Consider the following 8967-nt stretch of genomic DNA (forward strand, 5'->3'; position numbering starts at 1 on the left):
GGGGGAAGCGAGTGGGGGGGGGGCGAGTGGGGAGTGGGCGGTTAGGGTTACAGGGGGAGTGGGGAGTTATGGGGAGAGGGAGTGGTTGGGCCGGCCTGGTGGGGTGGCCGGCTGGGCCGGTTGGGTTGGCCCACTTGGGCCACGGCCCAGGGGGGTTTCTCTTTTTTTCTGTTTTGTTTTTATCTATTTGCATTTCTGTTTTTAAACATTTTAAATTATTTAGACATTTTTGCACCATAATTACCTTTGTAATATTTGGCAACCACCGAACATTTTTGTTTCAATTTTTGAAAACTTTTATTGCCGACATTAATTTTAAATTTGAATTTGACGCGGTTTGAACCAACGGACGTTTAGCAACAGTAATCGGGATGACATGGCATGATTAGCATGGGATTACTGTAGCAAGATTATCCGGGCGTTACAAATCTCCTTCACTACAAGAAATCTCGTCCCGAGATTTAGGAGGTAGAAGGAAACAGTGCGGGGTATTCATCACGAAGACGATCCTCGCGTTCCCAGGTGGCTTCATCTTCAGAGTGATTCGACCACTGGACCTTGAGGAACTTGATCGCCTTCTGACGTGTGCGGCGTTCAGCTTGGTCGAGAATGCGGACCGGATGCTCTTTATAGGAGAGGTCTTGTTGCAATTCAAGCACTTCATGATCCACTGCTCGGATTGGGTCCTTGAAGCAGCATCGGAGTTGTGACACGTGTAACACATCATGAACCTGAGAAAGGTTCGGCAGAAGCTCCAGTTGATATGCCACCTTTCCAAGCCTTTCGAGAATAGTGAAGGGGCCGATATAGCGGGGAGCTAGCTTTCCTTTGATCCCGAAGCGGTGTGCACCCTTCATTGGTGTAACTCGAAGATAAGCCTTTTCGCCAGGTTGGTAGACCATGTCTTGGTGATGACGGTCATACTGACTTTTCTGACGTGACTGAGCAGTCTTGAGATTCTCGCGAATAATGTGAACTTGTTCTTCGGCCTGTTGGATAATATCCGGACCGAAGAGTGGACGTTCCCCAGTTTCTGACCAGTCTAGAGGGGTTCGACACTTTCGCCCATATAGCACTTCGAAGGGGGACATCTTCAGACTAGCTTGATAGCTATTATTATAAGAGAACTCGGCATATGGAAGAGATTCCTCCCATTTCTTGCCGTATGAGATTACACAAGCTCGAAGCATGTCTTCGAGAACTTGGTTGACACGTTCAACCTGTCCTTGCGACTGAGGATGAAACGCAGTACTGAACGACAGATGAGTCCCCATAGCTTCTTGGAAACTTGCCCAGAATCTTGAAGTGAATAAGCTGCCCTGAACTGATAACCAGTGGAATACCATGAAGTGAAACAATTCTGGCCATGTAGAGAGTAGCAAGCTGACTAGCAGTGATTGTTTCTTTGGCCGCTAGAAAATGTGCAACTTTGGAAAGCCGGTCAATGACGACAAGAATAGCATCATTACCTTTCTGCGATTTGGGAAATCCAGTGACGAAGTCCATTTCAACACGGTCCCATTTCCATTCAGGAATAGAGATAGGTTGCAGAGTTCCAGCAGGCCTTTGATGCTCTGCTTTGATTCGGCGACAGACGTCACACTCAGCAACATAACGAGCAATGTCCTACTTCATATTAGACCACCAGAATCTTTAACGAATATCCTGGTACATCTTTGTACTACCAGTATGGATGGACAGAGGCGTATCATGGGCTTCTCTCATAACCCTTTTAGTCTTAGGTTTTTCTTCGAACATGGTACCACTAGGTGGCCTTTGAAATACAAGGCGCCATCGTCGGCGATAGTGAAGAATGAGGGCTTTCCTTCTGCTAGATGGCGTTTAATCTTATGGACTTCAGAGTCATAACCTTTAATAGTCTTTATACCAGCTATGAGATCTGGTACGACAGTCAGGGTATTTAGAGAACCCTTAGTAATAACAAGAAGATTCATCTTGCGGAATTCCGGGGGAGGGGGAGCGAGTGCTCCAGGAGGAACAATATGGAGGTTCAGCTTTCTAAATTCTTCGACAAGCGAGGGCTGAACTTTATGAACCTGGAGGTGGTTGCAGTAAGACTTGCGGCTCAAGGCATCAACCATTACATTAGCCTTGCCGGGGGTATAAGATATACCCACGTCAAAGTTTGCAACAGTCTCCATCCATCTCTGCTGATGGAGGTTCAGATCTAGCTGAGTAAACAGATACTTCAGACTTTGGTGATCGGTGAAGATCTCGCAACGATTACCGAGAAGGTAGTGTCGCCACTGCTTCAGTGAATGAATGACGGCAGCAAGCTCGAGGTCGTGAACTGGGTAGTTTTCTTCGTGAGGGCGCAGTTGACGAGAGGCATAAGCAATCACTCTGCGCTCTTGCATTAGGACACAACCTAATCCTTGACGGGAAGCGTCGTAGTAAATGACGAAGTCCTTCTTAGTATCAGGTGGTGCAAGCACGGGGGCAGAAGTCAAATTGTCTTTGAGCGCCTGGAAACTTTCCTGACACTTGTCTGTCCATTCGAACTTGACACCCTTATGCAACATATTAGTCAGAGGCCTGGCAATCTTGGAGAAGTTCTCGACGAATCGACAGCAATAGCTGGCGAGACCGAGAAAACTTCGGACTTGCTTGACATTCTTCGGAGGAGTCCAATCGAGAATAGCCTGAACTCGTTCAGGGTTGACGGCAATACCATCCTTGGAGATGACATGCCCAAGATAGGTTACTTCGGGGAGCCAGAATTCACACTTGGAATACTTAGCATACAGTTGGTGATCTCGAAGCTTTTCTAGCACCAGACGAAGATGTCCAGCATGTTCTTCCTCGTTCTTGGAAAATACAAGGATATCGTCCAGATAAACCATGACGAACTTGTCGAGGTAATCCATGAATATATAGTTCATCAGATGAGAGAAGGTGGCGGGAGCATTCGTTAAGCCGAATGACATGACGGTGTACTCGTATGATCCATACCGAGTCATGAAGGCGGTTTTTGGGATGTCCTCCTCACGAACACGGATCTGGTGGTAACCCAACCTCAAGTCGAGTTTGGAGAACACTGATGAGCCAGCCAGTTGATCATAAAGATCATTGATCCGAGGAAGAGGGTATTTATTCTGAATGGTAGCTTGGTTTATAGGACGGTAGTCTTGGACCAATTGGTTTGTCCCATCCTTCTTCCTAACAAAAAGAGAAGGTGCTCCCTAAGAAGAGCAACTTGGGCGAATGAAACCTTTGACAAGAGATTTGTCGATTTCCTTCTTAAGCTCAATGAGTTCATGCGGCGGCATCTTATAAGGTCGTATAGCTATAGGGGTGGTGCCGGGTTTCAAGTCAATGATGAACTCGACAGCTCTAGCAGGGGGAATCCCTGGAAGTTCTTCTGGGAAGACGTCTTGGAATTCACGAACGACGGGAATGTTTTCAATGCCCTCGAGTGGCGCAGCGTTCAACGCATTCAAGACATAAAGTCGTGCCTCGGCGTTCTGAACTAGATGAGCTTGGTAAGCTATTATTTCGTCAGAAGGGTGTAGCAGATGGACGACCTTAGTGGCGCAAACTATAGAAGCAGTATGCGCTTTCAACCAATCCATTCCCAGAATGAGGTCGATGTTAGACGACTTCAGGATAATGGGAGAGGCATAGAATTCCAGCCCTTCAATTTCCACGGGGACATCGATGCCAACCAGTGAGGTTTGACATTGTCCCACGGGTTTTTTTTACCAATACCGAAGTGTTCATCTCCTCACATTTAACGTCATGCTTGTATGCAAAATCTTCTGACATGAATGAATGCGATGCTCCTGAATCAAATAAAACGGATGCTGGTACTGAATTTACGAGGAGTGTACCCATCACAGTAGCAGGCTGGTCTTGAGCTTCGTTGAGATCAACGTGGTTGGCATGAACACGACCATAAGACTTGGCACTGTTGTTGCGGGGCTAGTTGCTTCCACGGCCAGTTGCGGGAAGGGACAGTTGATTCTGATTCTGATTCTGATAGCAGTTCCTGGCAAGGTGACCTGGTTGACCACACTTGTAGCACAGACCATTATTAGGAGTGGGAACAGGAGCTTGTAGTGGTGGAGCTGGAAGTCTTGGCTGCCTAGTTGGAGGAGCAGGCAGACGAGGTGCAGCATAGGTCTGCCTTGGGGCAGGCGCATTCGGCTGGTACATGCTGTTGGGAATCCATATCTTGCGTTTCTGCGAAGACGGGCCCGAAGATGAGCCCGTGTCACGGTTGCGCCTGTGAGAGCTCTGGTATTCCTGCAGACCAGTTTCGACATTGATGGCTTTGTTCACCAGAGTAGCGAAATCAGCAAAGTCATGCACTAGAAGTGCGAGCTTGATGTCAGCTTGAAGGCCATCACGGAACTTCTCCTGTCTGCGTGCATCAGTTGCAATGTCCTCTTCAGCATAGCGGGACAAGTCTAGAAACTCCCGCTGATAAGCTTCAACAATCTTATTGCCTTGGGTGAGGTTGCGGAACTCACGCTTCTTCCGGTCCATGACTCCCTGAGGAATGAAGCGAGCTCGGAAGGCAGCTTGGAAGTCTGGCCAGGTGATGATTGTTCTAGCTGGCAGAGTACGCCTGTGGCTGTCCCACCATTGAGCCGCGGGTCCCTTCAGGAAGAAGGAAGCAAGGGTGACATAGCTGGCAGGGGCTACATCAGCAGACTCCATCTCATAGGTGATGTCACGGAGCCAGTCATCAGCATCCAGAGGCTGAGTTGAGCTGCGGTACATAGTTGGGTTCAGGCGCATGAAATCCTGCAGAGTTACTGGGGTTGGCTGCTGGTTCATATTGGGGCGAGGAAACTAAGCCATCATATTCTCCATGAACTGGCGATTCATCTCAAGCTGTTGGATCATACCAGTCATGTACTCAGGCGGTGGTGGGGCGTTGCCACCACGACCACGACCACGACCACCTGGTCTAACCATCCTGCTAATATATAACAGGGGTAGTTCAGCATTGAGAAATTTGCAAAGACGAGAATCATTCATGATGAAACATGCACAACGAAAGCAGCACGATAGATACTACATAGTACTCGGCATATCTTACAAAAGAGATCATGCATAGAGTTCGTTACACAGAGTTCGGTACACAGGCTAAGACATCATAGGCGGCACGCAGGCTCGCGACGAATGCATCTAACACTAATAAGCAAGCCCTCATCAGTCCCAGGTGGAACTGTGGAGGTAGGTGTAGCCTGACAGCTGGTAGTGACGCGAAGGGAAGACCTCCACGCGAGCAGCCTGGGGTCCGCGGATACTCTGGTGCGGAACCCGATGCGCAGGTGGCAGGAGAGGACCAAGTGCAGGAGAGTAGCCTCCCACATCTGGCCAGCCGACGCCCTGGGGCATCACGGTCCTGGTAGGATAGACCGCAGAACGCGACAGATCACCAGATCGGATAGAGGGGTGCAACAGCGTCAGAGCACGGTACAGGTGCTGACGGGTGGTGTACAACTCGTGGCGAAGAGCTCGGTTAGCTCTATCCAGCCCATCAGCATGCAGAACCAGGTTCTGATGGTAGAAGGGCTCTCGGGTGACGGTGGAGTAGGCAGCAGTGTAGTATCCCTCCGCACCAACATCAGATGCGATAGCAATGTGCCTGAAGGGGGAGGTGTCCAACTCCTGATACTCTCCACGAAGACGTGTCAGAGCAGCATAAGCAGCATCGTGGACCGCCATATCGATAGTCACTCCAACTCCATGAGCAGTGTGCAGCACGGTAGTGGAGTCATACTCTCGAGAGTAGAGGTGGACGATGGCACGGTACTGCTCCTGGTTGAAGTCCTGGTACTCCTCATAGACGGTGTATTCAGGGTGCCAGCGATAGCCCAGATAGGTCATCATCTCAACCAACACAGCAGGCGATCCTGAGGCACCAATGGCCGTTGTGTGGCACACGACCTGCCTCGTTGGTTCCATCTGAAAACAAAGATGTTTTCACAGGAGTCAAATGACAATGTGGATAAGGTTCAAATACTACTCTAAAGAATAATTAGGGCTTATCCATCTTTGGGGTGAACGTGGTCACGGGATCCTAGTGTTAGAGTTAGTAAAATCGTTTAACCCGAGTAGGAGAGAGTTCAGTGTCCCAGAGTAAGGATCGAGGAGTAAAAGAGCCTAATACCACCCAGATGGCGATGTGGGCCCGTAAGGCACACAGCCATGTTAGTAAAAGTTTTTGTAATGCCTAGACTCAACTTCGGCCAATGAGTGTGGAAGGGGCATTCCTACAGGCAGTCGGCTCTGATACCAACTTGTGACGCCCCCGATTTGACCATACACTAATCATACACGCAAATGTGTACGATCAAGATCAGGGACCCACGGGAAGATATCACAACACAACTCTACAAATAAAATAAGTCATACAAGCATCATATTACAAGCCAGGGGCCTCGAGGGCTCGAATACAAGAGCTCGATCATAGATGAGTCAGTGGAAGCAACAATATCTGAGTACAGACATAAGTTAAACAAGTTTGCCTTAAGAAGGCTAGCACAAATTGGGATACAGATCGGAAGAGGCGCATGCCTCCTGCCTGGGATCCTCCTAAACTACTCCTGGTCGTCATCAGCGGGCAACACGTAGTAGTAGGCACCTCCGGTGTAGTAGGAGTCATCGTCGAAGGTGGCGTCTGGCTCCTGGGCTGCAACATTTGGTTGCGACAACCAGGTAGAAGGGATAGGGGGAAAAGAGGGAGAAAGCAACCGTGAGTACTCATCCAAAGTACTCGCAAGCAAGGAGCTATACTACATATGTATGCATTAGTATCAACTGGAATAAGGCTATTATATGTGGACTGAACTGCAGAAAGCTGGGATAAGGGGGGATAGCTAGTCCTTTCAAAGACTACGCTTCTGGCAGCCTCCGTCTTGCAGCATGTAGAAGAGAGTAGACTGAAGTCCTCCAAGTAGCATCGCATAGCATAATCCTAACCGATGATCCTCCCCTCGTCGCCCTGTGAGAGAGCGATCACCGGTTGTATCTGGCACTTGGAAGGGTGTGTTTTATTTAGTATCCGGTTCTAGTTGTCATAAGGTCAAGGTACAACTCCAAGTCGTCCTGTTACTGAAGATCACGGCTATTCGAATAGATTAACTTCCCTGCAGGGGTGCACCACATAACCCAACACGCTCGATCCCATTTGGTCGGACACACTTTTCTGGGTCATGCCCGGCCTCAGAAGATCAGCACGTCGCAGCCCCACCTAGGCACAACAGAGAGGCCAGCACGCCGGTCTAAACCTAAGCGCACAGGGGTCTGGGCCCATCGCCCATAGCACACCTGCACGTTGCGTACGCGGCCGGAGAGCAGACCTAGCAACCTCCATTACAAAGGAAGTCACGTTACGCGGTCCAACCCGGCGTGCGCCGCTCAGTCACTGGCGTCACGAAATGCTTCGGCTGATACCACGACGTCGAGTGCCCATAACTGTCCCCGCGTATATGGTTAGTGCGTATAGGCCAGTAGACAGACTCAGATCAAATACCAAGATCTCGTTAAACGTGTGAAGTATCCGCGAACATCGACCAGGGCCAGGCCCACCTCTCTCCTAGGTGGTCTCAACCTGCCCTGTCGCTCCGCCTCAAAGTAACCGTCGGGGGCCGTCGGGAACCTAGGCCCACCTCTACCGGGATGGAGCCACCTGCCCCTTCAGCCCCCATCTCCGAACAGTATCACAGGTAATGTAACTGTGTAAAGTATATCGTATTTGCCCGTGATCACCTCCCGAAGTGATCACGGCCCAGTAGTATAGCATGGCAGACGGACAAGAGTGTAGGGCCACTGATGGAACACTAGCATCCTATACTAAGCAGTAGGATAGCAGGTAATGGTAACAACAGTAGTAGCAAGGACAGGCTATGCATCAGGATATGAATAACGGAAAGCAGTAACATGCTACACTACTCTAATGCAAGCAGTATAGAGAAAAGAGTAGGCGATATCTGGTGATCAAAGGGAGGGCTTGCCTGGTTGCTCTGGCAAGAGAGAGGGGTCGTCAACACCGTAGTCGTACTGGGTAGCAGCGGCGTCGGTCTCGATGTCTAGCGAGAGAAGAGGGGGAAGAAACAATAAATATAATGCAAACAAATGCATGACGATGCATGACATGACAAAGCGTGATGCTAGGTGCGCCCTAACACGGTACGAGGTGGTACCGGTGAAGGGGGGAACATCCGGGAAATTATTCCCGGTGTTTCGCATTTTTGGGCAAAGGAGCCGGAGTGGGGGAAAGTTGCGTGTTTGCTATGCTGGGGATGCATGGCGGATGAACGGGCTGCGTATTCGAATTCGTCTCGTCGTTCTGAGCAACTTTCATGTACAAAGTATTTTCATCCGAATTACGGATTAAAAGATATGATTTTCTAAAGATTTAAATCATTTTCTGATTTTAATTATATATTTAATTCCAACATTATCCAAAACAGTATGTGATGACGTAGGCATGGCATCAGAGTGATGTCAGCAGTCAACTGTGCAGTTGACTGGGTCAACTATGTGTGGGTCCCGCATGTCATTGACTGATTAGGCTAATCAGGGGTTAATTAAGTTAACTAGCAATTAGGTTAATTTAATCAAGATTAATTAATTAATTAATTAATTAATTAATTAATTAATTAATTGATTGATTAATTTATTATTATTATTATTATTTTTAATTCTTTCTTTTTTTTATTAAAACATTCTGGGCATGGGGCCCATCTGTCATAGGCCCCAGGGGGCCAAACCGGAACGGGCGCTACTTGTAACGGGCGCAGGGGCGCCCGACAGGGGCCAACCCGGGCACTGGCCTCGGGCGAGACCAGCGGCGCGACGGGGCCAGCCCGGCCGCCGGCGGCGAGGCAGGGAGGGGCGTGGGGCGAGGTCGGGCCGCGGCGACTGCGGGAATCCAGGGGCGCGGGCACCGGACACAGCCGCGGGGGCGACGGCCACGGCGCGAGCGGC

The sequence above is a fragment of the Triticum dicoccoides genome, chromosome 7A (genome assembly GCF_002162155.2).
Source record: "Triticum dicoccoides isolate Atlit2015 ecotype Zavitan chromosome 7A, WEW_v2.0, whole genome shotgun sequence".
Taxonomy (NCBI): domain Eukaryota; kingdom Viridiplantae; phylum Streptophyta; class Magnoliopsida; order Poales; family Poaceae; genus Triticum; species Triticum dicoccoides.